Source organism: Giraffa tippelskirchi, chromosome Y, assembly GCF_054371585.1.
Source record: "Giraffa tippelskirchi isolate mGirTip1 chromosome Y, T2T-mGirTip1v1.2.pri, whole genome shotgun sequence".
NCBI lineage: Eukaryota > Metazoa > Chordata > Mammalia > Artiodactyla > Giraffidae > Giraffa > Giraffa tippelskirchi.
Window position 1 is genome coordinate 22,117,636 of NC_137290.1, and position 17,648 is coordinate 22,135,283.

At 44.4% G+C, this 17,648-nt stretch overlaps 1 pseudogene; it reads left to right on the forward strand.

Moving 5' to 3' along the window:
* The first annotated feature begins 5,125 nt into the window (after positions 1-5,125).
* LOC145537734 (testis-specific Y-encoded protein 3-like) lies at positions 5,126-10,450 on the forward strand (annotated as a pseudogene).
* Positions 10,451-17,648: the final 7,198 nt, after the last annotated feature.

Sequence of the window (17,648 nt, forward strand, 5' to 3'; positions counted from 1 at the left end):
AGGGTCTTTTCTAATGAGTCAGCTCTTCGCATCAGGTGACCAAAGTATTCGAGTTTCAGCTACAACAGCAGTCCTTCCAATGAACACCCAGGACTGATCTCCTTTAGAATGGACTGTTTGGATCTCCTTGCAGTCCAAGGGACTCTCAAGAGTCTTCTCCAACACCACAGTTCAAAAGCATCAATTCTTCAGCTCTCACCTTTCTTTACAGTCCCACTCTCACATTCACACATGACAACTGGAAAAGCCATAACCTTGACTAGACGGACCTTTGTTGACAAAGTAATGTCTTCGTTTTTTAACATGCTGTCTAGCTTCGTCATAACTTTCCTTGCATGGAGTAAGCGTCTTTAAATGACATGGTTGCAGTCAGCATCTGCAGTGATTTTGGAGCCCAGAAATATAAAGTCAACCACTGTTTCCTCATTTATTTGCCATGAAGTGACGTGACCAGATACCATGATCTTAGTTTTCTGAATGTTGAGCTTTAAGCCAACATTTTCACTCTGCTCTTTCACTTTCATCAAGAGGCTTTTTAGTTCTTCCTCACTTTCTGGCATAAGGGTGGTGTCATCTGCATACCTGAGGTTATTGATATTTCTCCCAGCCATCTTGATTCCAGCTGGTGCTTCCATTTTACAGATTAGAAATAAAAGAGGGCTTGAGAAATCCCTTGTCCTGGGACACAAAGAAAACCAAGACAGAGAGGCGAGGCCAGAGACATGGGTTCTTGAGTCACCACTTGGGCTCTTCCCACATATTCCCAAAGCATTAAGTCTTTTACTCTTTGTGTCCAGGACTCAAAGAAATAAGCCAAGCCTTAAAGCAGGGAATGCAAACTCACAGCCCAAGAGCAACGTGGGGTGAGCAGACGTGATATTTAGGAGGCAATGATTTGACCCAATGCTTTCCAATCTTTCGTTATTTGTTGCTTATAACTTAGAATGTGCTGGCCAATTCAGAAACCAGGAAGTTTCACACAGAAATTAAGATTTTAGGCTTGCCTGAAAGAGCAGAAGACCTGGCCATTCTGGGTCACAAGGCTTCAAGGCTGGCTGAGGCTGAGAACTACTGTCCCTTTTCGGTTGGGGGAGCACTGTTTCCAGGTCACCCAGCTGCCCAGCCCCCATCTGGCTCCCTGCCCTGAAGCAGAGTCAACCACCATTGTGCTTCTCCTGTTTTTCTACTTGTTACTGAGTCCAGAGGAAAGGCACCCATTTCCATGTCTCAAACAAAAGGAAAACTGATCAAACAACAGGAGTTTCCTACATATACAAGCAAAAATGGGGAAAAGTCTATTTCTATCAATAGTTTCATTTAACCTGTTTATGTTTCCTACTCCCAGTAGTGAGCGTCATCCATCTGTAGGTAAATAATCCGTTACCCTACAAGTTTGAAAAGAGGAAATCCCCATCAACTCTGTATTGTCTTCATTCTAGAGCAAGGGTTACCATGAGTGGGATCATGGAAGAGAAAATCGTAAAAGGGTAAGAGCCACAAACAGCCCAGCAGGATCAGGAGTGAACTATATCCACCTCCGCAAGGGCTCAAAGGGAAAGAATCTAAAAACCAAATCTGGTTTGATTTCTGGATCTCAGGGCTGGTGCAGTTGGCAACTAAAGGTCGGACCCAAGAATGACAAGCATGACCACATTTGCTTGGATACTGGAGCCCAAAGGAGGTGAATTCAGATCCTACTCCTCTGCTTCTATTAGTTGTGTGACCCTGAATCGGTGAACTACCTCTCTGAGCCTCAGTTTCTTCCCCTGGACAATGGGTTTGATAACAATTTCAACCTTCCAGGGCAATCTTTGCACAGTGCAGGGGGGATAGGAAGTCCTCTGTAACTCCTTATTGACAATAACAAATCGATGAGCTAGACTAGCTGCCTGGAAGAACCCAAGAAAGATATGGACTCCATAGTTCATCCACGTCACTCAATGACCTAACCAAATGGGCAACCCAGCAAGGAGTGCTTTGGTTAGACAGCCTAGGTGACACCCAACTACAGCTCCTTTCTTACCCGAAGGTCCAGAGCACCCAGTGAAAAGGAAACCTGAAGATTCCTTAAAAAACTGTGAATAGAATGGCCATATGACCCAGCAATCCCACTGCTGGACATACACATGGAGGAAACCAGAACCAAAAGAGACTTATGTACCACAATGTTATTCAAAGCAGTGTTTACAATAGCTAGCACATGGAAGCAACCTAGATGTCCATCATCAGACAAATGGAGAAGAAGTCTCTGATCCATGCACACAATGGAATTTTACTCAGCCATTAAAAAGAATGCATTGGAATCAGTTCTAATGAGGTGGATGAAACTGGAGCCTATTATACAGAGCGAAGTAAGCCAGAAAGATAAAACACCAATACAGTATATTAATGCATATATATGAAATTTAGAAAGATGGTAATGATGACCCTATATGTTAGACAGCAAAAGAGACACAGATGTAAAGAATAGACTGCTGGACTCTGTGGGAAAAGGTGAGGGTGGGATGATTTGAGAGAATAGCATTGAAACATGTATAGTATGTGAAATAGATCGGCAGTCCAGGTTCGATGCATGAGACAGGGTGCTCAGGGCTGGTGCACTGGGGTGAATGACTCTGAGGGATGGGATGGGGAGGGATGTGGGAGAGTCGGGATGGGGAACGCATGTACACCCAGTGCTGTTACACATGAATGCATGGCAAAAGCCACTACAATATTGTAAAGTAATTAGCCTCCAATTGATATAAATTTTTAAAAAGAGGTAAAAAATAAAAAGAAAAATTAGAAAATATTTTAACTCAGTGATAATAAAAACACAGTGTATCAGAATTCATGAGATACATGTCTAGAAGTGTTCATAATTTTAAATGCTTGTATTAAAAAAGAATAAAAGCCTAAGGCAATGGAAAACAGAAAAGAAAAAAAAAAAAAACTCCCTCAAAGCGTTCAGCAAAGGCTATGTATAGGAAAGGTGAGGGATGGTTGTGATTAGCTCTTGCAAATTTCTTGGTGTCAGATCTTGTGTTCTTGAAGTAAGTGGTGGTAGGCTAACTGTGTTCCTGTAAGCCTTGAAGGAAGCAAATATTATTCCCTATTCCCTATTTCCCGAAAGGATAGGTCCCATGATTGACATTCACCCTCCACGGTACTGGTTGGGATGTGGGGGTTCCCTGTGCAGGCCGGTTATCCTAGTCATGGAGCATTCATCTAGCACCCACTCTTGTTACTTCTAGCAGTGCCCAGTCCCAGGTGGAAGAGGCAGTTCTCAGCTCTCTGTGCCCTCCTCTTTCCAAGGCCCCTATACACTGTCCAGCCACCTTCAATGAGGGAGCCAGGTATCCAGCATGTAGCTGACCCTTAGCCTCCTCAGTCTACCCAGTTGGAGAGCTGGGTCCTGTAGACTGTGACCCATGCAGATTGCCACAACCATTCAGTCATGGAGGTGGGAATGGAACACATTGGCCATTGCTTTGAAACCTGGGCCAAACCAGTCAGTGGCTTCAGCAAAGGCTCTGGGACTCTGCAAGACACAGCCTGTTCCCAAGCTCCACAGTTCATTCCCCATCCCAAGGCCCAAGGGCCTAGAGGGCTCTGTGGGAAGGCTGTAATATATCTCACTACACTCTGCTCAGAGGCTTTCTGTGGGTGGTGTTGGGGTTTCTAACTCCACTAAAGGTCTTGGGCTGAGGCCTGCAGCACCGTTTTCCATCCTGCCTCTACTACAGTATCTTCCTTGATGAGCTTATTCAACCGATGACTAAAAGTTGGCACCTTGGACCATCATGGGCCATTTCCAGTAGCCCGAGGACCACATTGTACTCTGTTTCTATAATGCAGGGATTTCAACTTCACAATGTCATGTGATGTAAAAGATTTCATCTTCCTCTAACTGAAATATTTAACTTAGAATAATGTCCCCATGGATATATATTGCAAACGAGGCTACCATTTATTTATTCACTGCTGGAATTATACTTGACGTATAATATGATTGAAACAATTATCATCAGGCTATAGTTGCATTACAATGTTGCTTTAGTTTCTGAGTATGTATGTCCAAGTGAATCCATTTTAAGTGTACATACATCCCCTCATTTTTGGATTTCCTTCCCATTTAGGTCACCACAGAGCTGAGTCGAGAGGCCTTGTTCTTTCACTTTTTTCAAACTGTAACATTTTCTTAAATGTTAACTGGAGGTTAATTACTATACAATATCGTGATGGCTTCTGCCATGCATCAACATTAATAAGCCATAAGTATATCGGGGTCCCGCCCATCCTGGAGCCTCTCCCACATCCCCTCCTACGCTATATTTCTGGGTTGTTCCAGAGCACTGCTTTGCATTCCCTGCTTCGTGCTGAGGAAAATCTGAAAGATGATTTTTCTGTATGAAATATGTAATTTTCTCTATCTCACATGTGAGAACATGGGTGCAGATTTTTCTACATGAAATAGGAAATACGTACTTCATGTTTGAAAATCTACCTGTATAATTTTTTCATCATATATGGAATCTTGTCTGATTCACATGTGGATATCTGTGCACACGTTTTCCTACATGAATGGGGAATTTCAGATATTTCAGTTATGAAAAGTTGAGCGTATGCTTTGCTGCCTGAACTCTGAAGTTGTATACATTTCCTATGTGAAAATCTCAATGAAATTTTACTGACATGAAGTATGCAATTAAGATATGGGAACCAACAGGGAATTGGATTTCTATTTCATAAAAGAAATTCTGGGCACCAGTGTTTCATCGTGAAATACTTAATTCTTTGTATTTCTTATATAGAAAATAATGACTTTCCACCATGAAATATGGAGTTCTCTATATTAACTGCATCAAAATCTAGGCACTAATTTTCCTTCATGAAACTTGAATTTCTCTACATTTCACATCTGATGATCAGAATGAACATTTCCCTATGAGAAATAAGGAAATCTTTGCATTTCCTGTAAACCATTGGTTCTTCAGTCTCTGAAACACCTGTTTGCATTTGTTCCCTGTGCGTTACACGTGTGTGTGTACACCTATGTGCTTGTGTCACCTGTTCCTGTGTGTGTGTGTGTGTGTGTGTGTGTGTGGCCTAATGTAGGTGCTCAGTGTGAAACACCAGACATCCTATGAGGCAGATTGTGAGCATTGCATCTATCCAGGCACTTAACGTGAGTGTGCCCACGTTAGCTATGTGGTCGAGAGGAAGAGAGTAAGCAATGGTCAGGAGGAGCATTTTGGTCCACTTAAAACACTTGCAGGAGGAGCTCTGCTTCTCTGGGAAGTGCATCCGCAGGAGCACATCCTTAGCCGCCGGGGTGCCTGCTCTAAGCCCTGGGCCAGAGGAAAGGCCAAGAGCTGACAGAGAGCAGGCCAGGGGCTCCAGGGTGGTTTGGCTTGGGGCTGCGTTGTGGGGCCCAAAGAGCAAGCCAAGGAAAGTGTGCTGCTTCATCTTCAGAGGATGGCTGCATTCCTGACACTGCTCAAGCCTAAGGCACACGGTTAGGGACGGACTCTGCAGGCGGTGAACTTTGGTGAGGTCAGCGGTAACAGCGCCTCCCCCGCCGCCCCCCAACCCCCACCAAACCCACGCTCTGCCCGTGGCTTGCCGTTTAGATCCAAGGTGAGCACCTGTGTCCCTGACGTACCCACGAACCCTGTGTCACCTGTGTGAATCCCTGAGCACACAGAGTCGCCCGCTGCCCCAGTGGCAATTTCAAGCTTGAGGGTGACTGCAGTGTCACCTTCAGATTCCTTGCCTTCGACTCCAGCTGGCCTGGCTCGCCCAGTCACTGGTCTGGCACATCTACACTGTGGGTCAGGCAAACGGCTTGTGTGGACTGGCGCACTGTGCACTGAGCCAAGTTGGGCCCCTGCGTGCCCAGAATTCCAAGGGGTGTGTCCCATGAGCGAACGCCTTTCGACTCCATTTGATTGGTTCTGTGATGAGGTCTGGGGGTCAGGGTATAGAGTTCAGCTCCTTCCCGCCACCATATTACCTGTGCGTGGTGACACACGGTTCTGCACATGCCTGTCTCCCTTTCCCTGCTCATTGACTGTGGGCAAGTAACCAGTTGGTTGTGCCACGTAGACTGCGGCCGGTGGGCGGGCTTTGCCGGCCGCCGGCTGTGGTCTCACGTCCAGCTTCGTCGTGGCTCTGGGCTATGGCCAGAACACCATGGAGAGTGGAGACGGGGCCAGAGGAAGGCGGCAGCACCCCGGGATCCTGGGTCTTAATTGTGAGCCTGGGTCTTCACGAGGGAGGGACCCTGGGGCCTACCAGTATGGTGAGGGCGTCAGAGGCTATGCAGGCTCCAGGTGGTGCACCAGGCGAGGAGGCCACCCTCTTCTGGGTGGAGGCGTAGAGGAAGGTGTGGCCCGGGAGGAGGGAGAGTTGGCGGGATTAGGGCAGGAGTTCCAGCTGCTGGTGTTAGACGTCATGGAGGAGGTGGAGTTGGTGGCCTACGAGGAGCAGGAACAGGTGTCCTCACAGGAGCAGGGCCAGGAACATCCAAGCCCCAGAGCCCGCAGGGACCAGCCCACACTGGAGGCCCTGACGGCCCTGCAGCTGGAGCTGGATTCCATGAATAAGATAGCCCAAAGGACCCACGCTCGCCTGAAACACAACTGCCAGAGGAGGAAGCTGAGTCTAGAACACAGAAGTGCCATCATCCAGGGAATCTGTGGATTCTGGGTCGAAGTTGTATCCCTTGGTGTGGTGCTTGTGGATTTTTTTTTTTTTAACCTGGGTAATTGCAGAAGCAGTTTAGAGATCTGGCAGTTCTGGTACAAAATGTATTTTTTGGATGCTGTGTATTGGTTACCGTTCTGTGTATCTGTTCCCGATATTAGGTGTGATGTCCTTGCTGTTCTGGTTAGCACAAATTGCTACTTGGGCTTTACTTGCAGAGGTCCCAATCAGAATCGTCATTAGCACCAGGGACTCTTCAGAGAAAAGGCTTATCTGGGATCCAGGTCTTCTCTGAAAAGCTGAGTGAATTTGGGGGTGAGGTTGCGATGAGTAAATACTCATCCTGTTTGTACGTAGGAGTGCCTGTTTTCCAGAAGTAAGCTAAGTTTTAGGAGGCTGAGATGGAGCTTAGGGCCTTTCCTGTTAGGAACAGAATCTCCCCTGGCAGTGCATTCATAGGTACAGCCTTGGGGCTTGTCATGCCTTCATACAGTCTGCGTTAACAGAAATGTGACGAGTTAACTCGTCGCAAGTTGAAGTCAGATAGTGCCATTCTACTCTTTAGGCACTATCTGACTAGATTTGTCCTTCCAGCACTTTTTTCCTCTAGCATCTAGAGGCTCCTTGACCTAAAGCAGTTTATGAACCACCCCCAAATGTCAGCTATGATGGCTGACCAAGATGAAGACATGCTTCACTTCATGGCCAACTTGAAGGTCAGGCAGGGGACACTGATAATTGTGGAGGGAAGGTGACTGGGGAGGGGAGAGGACATGATTTACCCCTGAAAACAGGAAAGGACAGCTCTTCTCTAAAGAGTTTTCACACACACCCACCCTTACCCCATTCCCCACACTTTGTCCTGGCAGGTGGAAGAACTCAGGCATCCCACTCATCACTGCAACATCACATTGTTCTTCTGGAAGAATAGGTATTTCCAGAATGAAGTGATTGTTAAGAACTGTCTCATTAATGTCACTGGTAAGAGGCAGCTCCTTGGATTTGGGGAGTGGGGGCAGAAAATTGTAGGTTGAATTGGAAAGTGATTTAGGTCTTTCTCCCATACTCCTTTTCCTGCAGGATATTGAGCATCTCATTTCACCGTAATTCACTGGAACCAGCGAATTGTATGTAAGGCATACAGCCACAGGCACCACGACAGCAGCATTAACTTCTTCAACTGGTTCTTTGACCACAATTTCACAGGATCTGACCAGATTGCTGAGGTAGGGTCCCACGCGGTCACTGGGCCAGAACTGGTGATGTATGTTGGGGTTCTTGGCGGTGTACGGAAGGGCTCAGGGTCTGGCCAGCGCTGTGCTGACCTCGCTCTGTCAGATTGCCCTGACAGATCATCCTAAAGGATCTGTGGCCCAATCCTGTGCGGTACTATATGAGGAGGAAGGCTCTGTCACAAGAGGTACTGGGAGGACGAGAGGTGAGGAGCCCAGGAATCGGGCACTGGCATAAGTGTTTTCCAGAAACTTCGGTCATTTATTTCACTTGTGGAGAAAGTTAGACTCCGTGGAATGCAGAGTAACACCAAAGAACGAGGGAATCCACAAGAGACAGCAGGAGTAGAGAACTGTAGTGAAAAACAGGTTCTAAGTAGAGAAGCTTGAGGTAGATGAAGTGTCCTGGTCAGGGCAATGTCACTCCAGTTTATATCTGACTCAGCTGCACATCTCTGAACTGGCATTCCATGGCCAACAAGGCTACCCTCAGGCTTCTCTTAAATTGAGGCCCACCTACTATTGAAGTCCCCTTTCTACAAAGGTCTGTGAGCCTCCTTTCCACTAGGCTGTTCCCCACTGACCATCATTTGATTCCATTTTGATCATCACACTTGTTTCTGGTTTTGTTTTTTTTACATTTTTTTCACTTGCCACTCTCATTCGGAGAATACTGACCACTGTGCAAGATTATGGAGAATAGTCTTTTAACTTATTTATTTTACCTGGAGGATGATTACTTTACAAAACCATGACAATTTTTGCTTTACATTGGCCAACACGAATCACCCATAGATATACACGTGTCCCCCCAAATGCTGAACCCACCACACACCGCCATCCCCTACCTGTCTTTCTGGGTTTTCCCACAACATGACTTTGGTTGCCTTGCTTCACACATCAAATTTGCACTGGTCATCTATTTTGCATAAGGTAATGTAAATGTTTCAGGGCTATTTTCTCAAATTAACCCAGCCTCACGTTCCACCACGGAATCCAAAGTCTGTTCTTTATATGTCTGTGTCTTATTTGCTGTCCTGCATGTTGGATGTCCAGTACGATCTACGTGGTCCTAAACTCCATATATTTGTGTTAACATGCCGTATTTGTTTTTTCTCTTTCTGACTTACTTCACTCTGTTTAATAGGCTCCATATACATTCCAACTCATTAGGACTGAGTTCAATGCATTCCTTTTTAGAGCTGAGTAACATACCATTGTGTTTATGTACCCCAACTCCCTTAACCCTTCATCTGCCGATGGACATATAGGTTGCTTGCATGTCCTAGTTCTTGTAAATAGTTGTACGGTGAAGATTGGGGTACGTGGTTTAAAAACGTGTATGCAGGTCAGTAAGCAACAGTTCGAACTGGACATGGAACAACAGACTGGTTCCAAATAGGAAAAGGAGTATGTCAAGTGTGTATGTTGTCACCCTGACTATTTAACTCTATACATGGAGTACATCATGAGAAATGCTGGGCTGAAGGAAAGACAAGCTGGAATCAAGATTCCCGGGAGAAATATCAGTAACCTCAGATATGCGGATGACACAACCCTTATGGCAGAAAGTGAAGAAGAACTAAAGAGCCTCTTGATGAAAGTGAAAGAGGAGAGTGAAAAAGTTGGCTTAAAGCTCAACATTCAGAAAACTAAGATCATGGCATCTGGTCCCATCACTTCATGGGAAATAGATAGGGAAACAGTGGAAACAGTGTCAGACTTTATTTTTGGGGGGTCCAAAATCACTGCTGATGATGACTGCAGCCATGAAATTAAAAGACACTTACTCCTTGGTAGGAAGGTTATGGCGAACCTAGATAGCATATTTAAAAGCAGAGACATTACTTTGCCAACAAAAGTCCATCTAGTTAAGGCTATGGTTTTATCAATGGTCATGTATGGATGTGAGAGTTGGACGGTCAAGAAAGCTGAGCGCTGAAGAATTGATGCTTTTGAACTGTGGTGTTGGAGAAGACTCTTGAGAGTCCCTTGGACTGCAAGGAGATCCAATCAATCCATCCTACAGGAAATCAACCCTGGGTGTTCATTGGAAGGATTTATGTTGAAGCTGAAACTCCAATACTTTGGCCACTTCATGAGAAGAGTTGACTCATTGGAAAAGGCCCTAATGCTGGGTAGGATTGGCGGCAGGAGGAGAAGGGGACGACCGAGGATGAGGTGGTTGGATGGCATCGCTGACTTGATGGACATAGGTTTGGGTAGACTCCTGGATTTGGTGGTGGACAGAGAGGCCTCGTGTGCTGCAATTCATGGGGTCACAAAGCGTCAGACACGACTGTGTGACTGAACTGAATTGAGAGAGGAAATGTAAAAGTTCACAGACTCTCTCTCCTGGGAACTGACTAGAAAGATTAGAGCTGTCTTTAGTGTTGTTCAGAGAGGATAGGTTGACATATCTGTGTCTGTGCCTCTGTCTGTTTTGAAAGGAAACCCCCGATTTTGAGAAACTTATGATGGAGTGTCACCCTTTACCTAACGTAGAAAACCTAAGAAGGTGCTTGACATGAAGATCAATGGCCAACTAGTCCTCTCGGACTGGAAAGTAATGAAGAGTGGTCTGGTGGTGAAAGAGATAGCGAGGGAGAAACAAGTAAACATGAAATAATTCCGAAGGATAAATAGAAAGCATCAACCGTATGTGTCTGTGTATTGTTTGGCCAGGTCCTCAGGACAAATACTTCAACTCCGTGTAGGGTTCTCAGTTTAATGCGTGGGAATTACCAGACCATGGAGAGTTGTAGAGGGGGTTAAGCCATATGATGGGGTTGTGTCAGGGAACACAGTTCTTCCTGTGGGGCGGGGTTGGGGAGGAAGAAAGAGGAAGAGGAGGGGCCATTAACTGTGTGTCTGGCAACTTTAAAAGGGAAGTGTGGATGTTCATGAAAAGGGTCTGGTGAACAAGGGCCAGAGGTTGAAATAATGCGACACAACTTTATTGGAAGGTGGTGTCCCAGGTATCATCACTGTTGGATATCATCAGGCATTTTAAGAGTACAGGACAAGGAAAAAGCCTTAACATTCAACTCACTATGAACCACATAGCCTCCTTGTGTATATGACTGCACGGTTCAGCTTTGCTGAGAGTCAGCTTCCCAGAGCTAGGGTTCCAGGTAACATCTTAGGGGATGGGGGCATAAAGTATATGGAGGGGCTGTGGCCCAAGGCGAAAGTGAGGGGTTGGGAAGGCAGTAAGGGTATTAGTTTCTGGCAAAAGTGACCAGGGGAAAAGATAAATCGCCAGGAAACAGACAAACACAACCAGATCCCATCATATATGTTTGAGCTCATGTGAACTCTGTTCTTTTTTCCAGGAACTCAGTTTAGGAACAAAGTCTGCAGGGGCAGAAGTCAGGGGAATGGGGATGTTAAACAGGCAAGGTCCAGCCTACCCAGCCGTGCACTCTGTGTCCCATGATGGCTCAGTGCTTAATATCCTTTTTTCCAGGAAAGCTTAAGCTCTGTGCCCAAGGCCCTCTGTCAGGCCTAGGTGTAGAAATAACATTTTTCTCACGAATCCTCTGGTGACAGTGTCTCTTCCTTGCTGAATGGCTCAGTACAGACTGAATAAAACCACAAGGTATCTTCTTCTGGGGCTTTGTCACTACTCTGTGGGCCAAGGGCCAATGGGAACACCTGAAGAATACAGAGTTCACTGAGGGACTGCTCAGAACTTAGGGTGGCCCTTTCTAAGTAGATGGCTGCTTTCCGGAATCACGTCCACCTCTGGATTGGGCAAAGCACAGACTGGCACAAAGGGAGTAGGGAGAGTTCAACGTTTGTCCACTCGCCCCAGATACAATGGCTCCAACGTGGGCATGCCTGAGGGTGATATTTCTGTCTCACATGGAGTTCTCACTCCAAAAATTGTCTCCCGACAGCAGCATCTCTTTTAAGGGCAAAGGGTAAAGGATGAACATCAAAGGTCATGGGTTTATGGATGCCCCCTTCAAGGTGCACTGAATGAGATCTGCTCAGGGCCAACATTTGCATTTGAATATCTGCACCCTAGTATGCCCCTTGTGCAGAGGAGCATCTACAGATCCAGAAGGCAAGGCTTGCCCTTCTCTGGGTGCTTTCTGTACAAGCAGCCCAGCAAACAATGGAAACATGTCTTCTTACTTTCGTAATCTGTTATCTTCAAAGAATCCATGTGGCTCCGGCAGGCTGGTACCTGTCTTTCTCAGCTCCAGTTCAAAACAAAACAATGCAAAGCAGAAACTATGCTGTAATAACTCTGCTGTGGGTGTGGGATGGCATGTCGGTGCATGTTTTTGGGGACCTTAGACTGGGCTCATTCTAGTTATCCACATTCAGAAGTTTTAGTAAGGCACTGCAAAGATCTTAAAGAGAAGAAAATTTAAGGACAGGGTGCCCCAATGCCTAATATCACCTGTCTTCAGCACCAGTTCTTCAGTACCAGGGGTGGCTTTACCTCTAACCTGTCCTGGAGTGAAGAGTGCAGAGATAGTCATGGATCGGTTAGTAAAACTGAACTGTGTGTGGTTGAATTTATGGTCATTCTCTGGAAACTTGCCATGACATGTGTCCCAGTGTCTTTCGGGCTTTCACTTGGGCCCTAATGTCTAGGAGCTATTAGATTTGACTGCACACTTGGACGTGTTGTGTAAGGTTTTCTTCCACTGAATATCAATGTGTGTGAGACTTGGCGGGTTACTGATGATTTTTGAGCATTCTGGCTCAATCACCCTGAGCTGCATTTGTTTCCCGTTCCCTGGATGTGTTCATGTTTTCCTCTGTTTAGAATGAAGATTGGGTGTCTCTGTTGTGCCTGCCCATCAATGTCAGTTGATGTTTCTTCCTCTGGGTCTGCCTATGCATCCCACCTTCTTTGATATGGCACCCATGCCTGTGCCATTCTGCACAGCCCTGCTGCAATAGCTGTGTCAGTTCTTGCACGGCCCTATTCAACATACATGAATTGTGTTGCTTTTATTCACTTTTGTTTTTTTAAGTTTGTGTGTCTTTGTCAGATTGTGTGTGAATTTGATGATTTCTTTCATTCCTGGATAACATGTTTCCAACATCTTGAATTGTGACTTTTTTTTTTTAAGAGAAACAATATTTGTGAACAGCAAGAAATGCTTTATCACAGGAATACTTTACAGTGACCCACGTTTGGAAACAGCAACACCCACACACTTACAGAATTTCCTGTGGGGCAAGAATATCACTCATTGAAATGAGAATATTAATTAGGATCGCAAAGGGCAAAGATGTTGCAGGTATGCATCTGTCAGAAAATTTATCATCTGTCAGGAGAGATTTGGGGTTGACTTGTTAAGTGTTCTATAAACACTGCTGCAGGAATGAAGGACATTGAGTTTTACCATTTCTTGCAGTGATCGTTAACCTGACATTACCCATGCAGAATTTCTTCATGATTTTAAGTGAAGCATCTCTCAGGGCATAAGAGTTGGAACTTGCCTTTCTGTGAATAGGAATTTGTTAAAGAATTCTTGTCCTCAGTGACCTTCTATAGCCTGGGCAAAGGGGGTGAATGATCAATTTCAAGTTCAAAGCCCCTTGCTATTTCTGTGCTTTTTCTGGAAGGAAAGCACAGGGAATGGAATCATGCCACCATGATAGGTACTGTGAACCAGTCTGTTGTGATGGGAGTAGAGAACACAGGCACATGTCACTCAACCGTCCACAGTGAGGACTTCCAACCCTGCCAACCTCTTTGCATGTCAGTCCCCCTCATGAGCAAATCCCATTCATCTTCCAGGATGTATCATAGAAGAAGAGGATGCTGATTTGATCAACTAGTGAGTGAAAAAAATAACAATAACCAGGCCAGAAAAAGAGGGGTGCTTACCAAAGTCCATTATACTGGACAAGTAAACAATTAGTTGCGCATCTGTGCAAGAGTCTTTTCAGGATTGTTTGTGTGTGTGTGTGGGTAGGTAGGTGGGTGAGCATGCACACACATGTGCTGACACAAATGTGTGTGTGAGCTGCCTGAGCTGGTCTGGCTGGGGGTTGGAAGAATGGACACTGAAAACGTGAAAGAGTTTGTGTAAGGTAGAAAGATCATAGGGCAGCAGAAGCACTGACACCACGGAAAAAAGCCCAGGGATCTCACCGACAGAGCAAGCTGGAAGTGTAAACAGGCATGTACATGTAAACACGGATCCCTGAGCAGAAAGGAGAGGCAGGAACAAAGCACCTGGGTGCAGTCAAGGAGGATGCGAAGGAGCACAGAAATGGAGTGGCCCAGATTTCCAGGCACAGAAGAGGGGCTATGCACAGCCCCTAGGACACCCAGCTACAAAGGGTTTTCTGTCCTTCTCAAGTGCAGGACCATTCTATCCTCAACATGACCAGGCATCTGAGTACAGCTTGCCCTTTTCTGTAAGGTTTGGGAGACTGGTGGCACTGTAGAATAAGCACCTGCTACATGCAGAGTTTGTCAGTTTGAAACATCACTCCTTAAAAGGGTGTCTGGGGATGATACTATCACCCCTCCCACTCCCACAGGCCTGGGCTGATGGGGTAGGCTGGGCTGTGTTTTCACCTGGAGGCTGGATGAGAACAGATCCATTTTGAAAGGGCCTCTGTACAATAAATGGGCAGACTTCAATTCCTCTGACAATGGAGAGCCGTGACCCTTGGTGGGGCGCTATCCTTGGGATCTCTGTATAAATTTCTCTCAACAGAGAGAATTCCATGTCTGTATCACATTTTGACATGAGGGAAAAAGTGTTCTACGTGAAGCATGGAACCTGGTATTTCACATCTGAATATACGCATGTAGATTTACTGAATGAAATACAGAATTCCCTGCATTTCACCTGTGAATATCTCACCACAAACTTTCCAAATTGAGAATGGGATTCCCTATATTTTACAGTATGAAAATGTATGCACATATTAAAACATAATGTGACACACATGAGAAGCAAACTACTAAACGATGGAAAAGATAAAAGATATACTCTCTATCCATATCCTAGCAAATCAGTTCATGACAAAGTTTCCAAAGTAATGAGTAGTCCTCAAGTAAGACCTGATGAAAACCTTTGTCACACTTTGTCCTAAATTCACCTGGTAACTAGGAGAGCTCTCAGTGTCTGTTAACTTGCTTCACACACAAGAAAAAACTGCTCATCCTTTTATGAGTGTATGTGGTTTAGAAATGAGACATTCTCTCAAGAGATTTTGTTAACCTCCATAGACTTGAGAGATAAGGTGTTACTGTAACTAAATACCCCTGTACCCAACAACCTTGGGCCAAGCAATATTGAAACATGAGAGTTTAAAGCAGAGTATGTTTTATCGCAGAGCCATGCAAGAAGTGTGGCTTATGGCTTAAAAAACCTCAATCTACCTAACGAGAAAAAAGAGCTACATATAGAAAACTACAAAACACTGATGAAAGAAATCAAACAAGACACAAATAGATGGAGAAATATGCCGTGTTCATGGATCAGAAGAATCAATATAGTGAAAACGAGTATACTGCCCAAAGCAATCTATAGATTCAATGCAAACCCTATCAAGCTACCAGCGGCATTTTTCAGAGAACTAGAAAAAATAATTTCACAATTTGTATGGGAATACAAAAAACCTCGACTAGCGAAAGAAATCTTGAAAAAGAAGAATGGAATAGTAGGAGTCAACCTGCCTGACTTCAGGCTATACTACAAAGTAACAGTCATCAAGACAGTATGGTACTGGCGCGGAGACAGAAACATAGATCAATGGAACGCAATAGCAAGCCCAGAGATAAATTCATGCACCTATGGACACCTTATCTTTGGCAAAGGAGGCAAGAATATAAAATGGAGAAAAGACAATTTCTTTAACACGTGGAGCTGGGAAAACTTGTCAACCACTGGTAAAAGAGTGAAACTAGAACACTTTCTAACACCGTACACAAAAATAAACTCAAAATGGATTGAAGATCTGAACGTAAGACCACAAACTATAAAACTATAAAAGTCCTAGAGGAAAACATAGACAAAACACTATCCGACACAAATCACAGCAGGATCCTCTATGACCCACCTCCCAGAGTAATGGAAATAAAAGCAAAAATAAACAAATGGGACCTAATGAAACTTAAAAGCTATTGCACAATGAAGGAGATTAGAAGCAAGGGGGAAATCCTGCCTTCAGAATGGGAGAAACTAATAGCAAACGAAGCAACTGACAAAGAATTAATCTCAAAAGTACACAAGGAACACCTGCAGCTCAAGTCCAGAAAAATAAGCGAACCAATCAAAAATTGGGCCAAAGAACTAAACAGACATTTCTCCAAAGAAGACATACAGATGGCTAACAAACACATGAAAAGATGCTCAACATCACTCATTAGCAGAGAAATGCAAATCAAAACCACAACGAGGTACCATCTCACACTGGTCAGAATGCCTGCCATCCAATAATCTACAAACAATAAATGCTGGAGAGGGTACGGAGAAAAAGGAACCCTCTTACACTCTCGGTGGGAATGCAAACTAGTACAGGCACTATGGAGAACAGTGTGGAGGTTCTGCCATACAACCCAGCAAACCCACTGCTGGGCATATACACTGAGGAAGCCAGAACTGAGAGAGACATGTGTACCTCATTATTCATCCAAGCCCTGTTTATAATAGCCAGGACACGGAAGCAACCCAAATGGCCAGCAGCAGACGAATGGATAAGAAAGCTGTGATGCATATTCACAATGGAATATTACTCAGCCTTTAAAATGAATGTTTGAATCCCTTCTAACGAGGTGGATTAAACTGGAGCCTATTATACAGAGTGAAGTAAGTCAGAAAGCAAAACACCAATACAGTATACTAGCACATATATATGGAATCTAGAATGATGTTAACGATAACCCTATATGTGAGACAGCAAAATAGACACAGATGTATAGAACTGTTTTTTGCACTCTGTGGGAGATTGCAAGGGTGGAATGATTTGGGAGAATGATATTGAAACAAGTATATTATCATATGTCAAACCAGATCATATGCCATATCATATCATATGCCAGGCCAGATTTAATGCATGAGACAAGGTGCTCGGGGCTGGTGTACTGGGAGGACCCAGATGGATGGGATGTGGAGGGAGGTGTGAAGGGGCTTCAGGATGGAGAACACATGTGCACCCGTGGCCGATTCATGTCAATGTATGGAAAAACCACTGAGATATTGTAAAATAATTAGCACCCAATTAAAATAAATAAATTTATATTAAAAATAAAAGTTACCTGAAAATAAACTAATTACATTTTCGTAAAAAAGAAAGCAAAAAAAAAAAAAAGAATGCTCTAGAACTAACAAGTCCTGGGAACTAAACTTCGTTCCATTCTGCCCCTTCAGTTTGGACTAGGCATCAATTTTTTTTGTTTGTTTGTTTCTTTGTTTGTTTTTTGACTACTGAAAAGATGGAGTAGATTTCCTTCCAGTCTTTACATCTGCTTAGACATAATGTTTCACATTTTTATTGAATGAAACAATATATCTATTTCTATTAAATTGTTTATTGTGAGCAAAAACCAACCAACCAAACAACAAAAAAGAAATTGGTGCCTGGATTTTCACATGAGAAACAGAGATAATGCCGTCATTCATGCAGGAAAATCTGCACCCTGATTTCCAGATGTGAAATATAAATAAGTCTATATTTTATGTAATGAAAACTGTGCTGTGATGTAGATGTTGGAAATTTTGAGAAATTCATATTTAA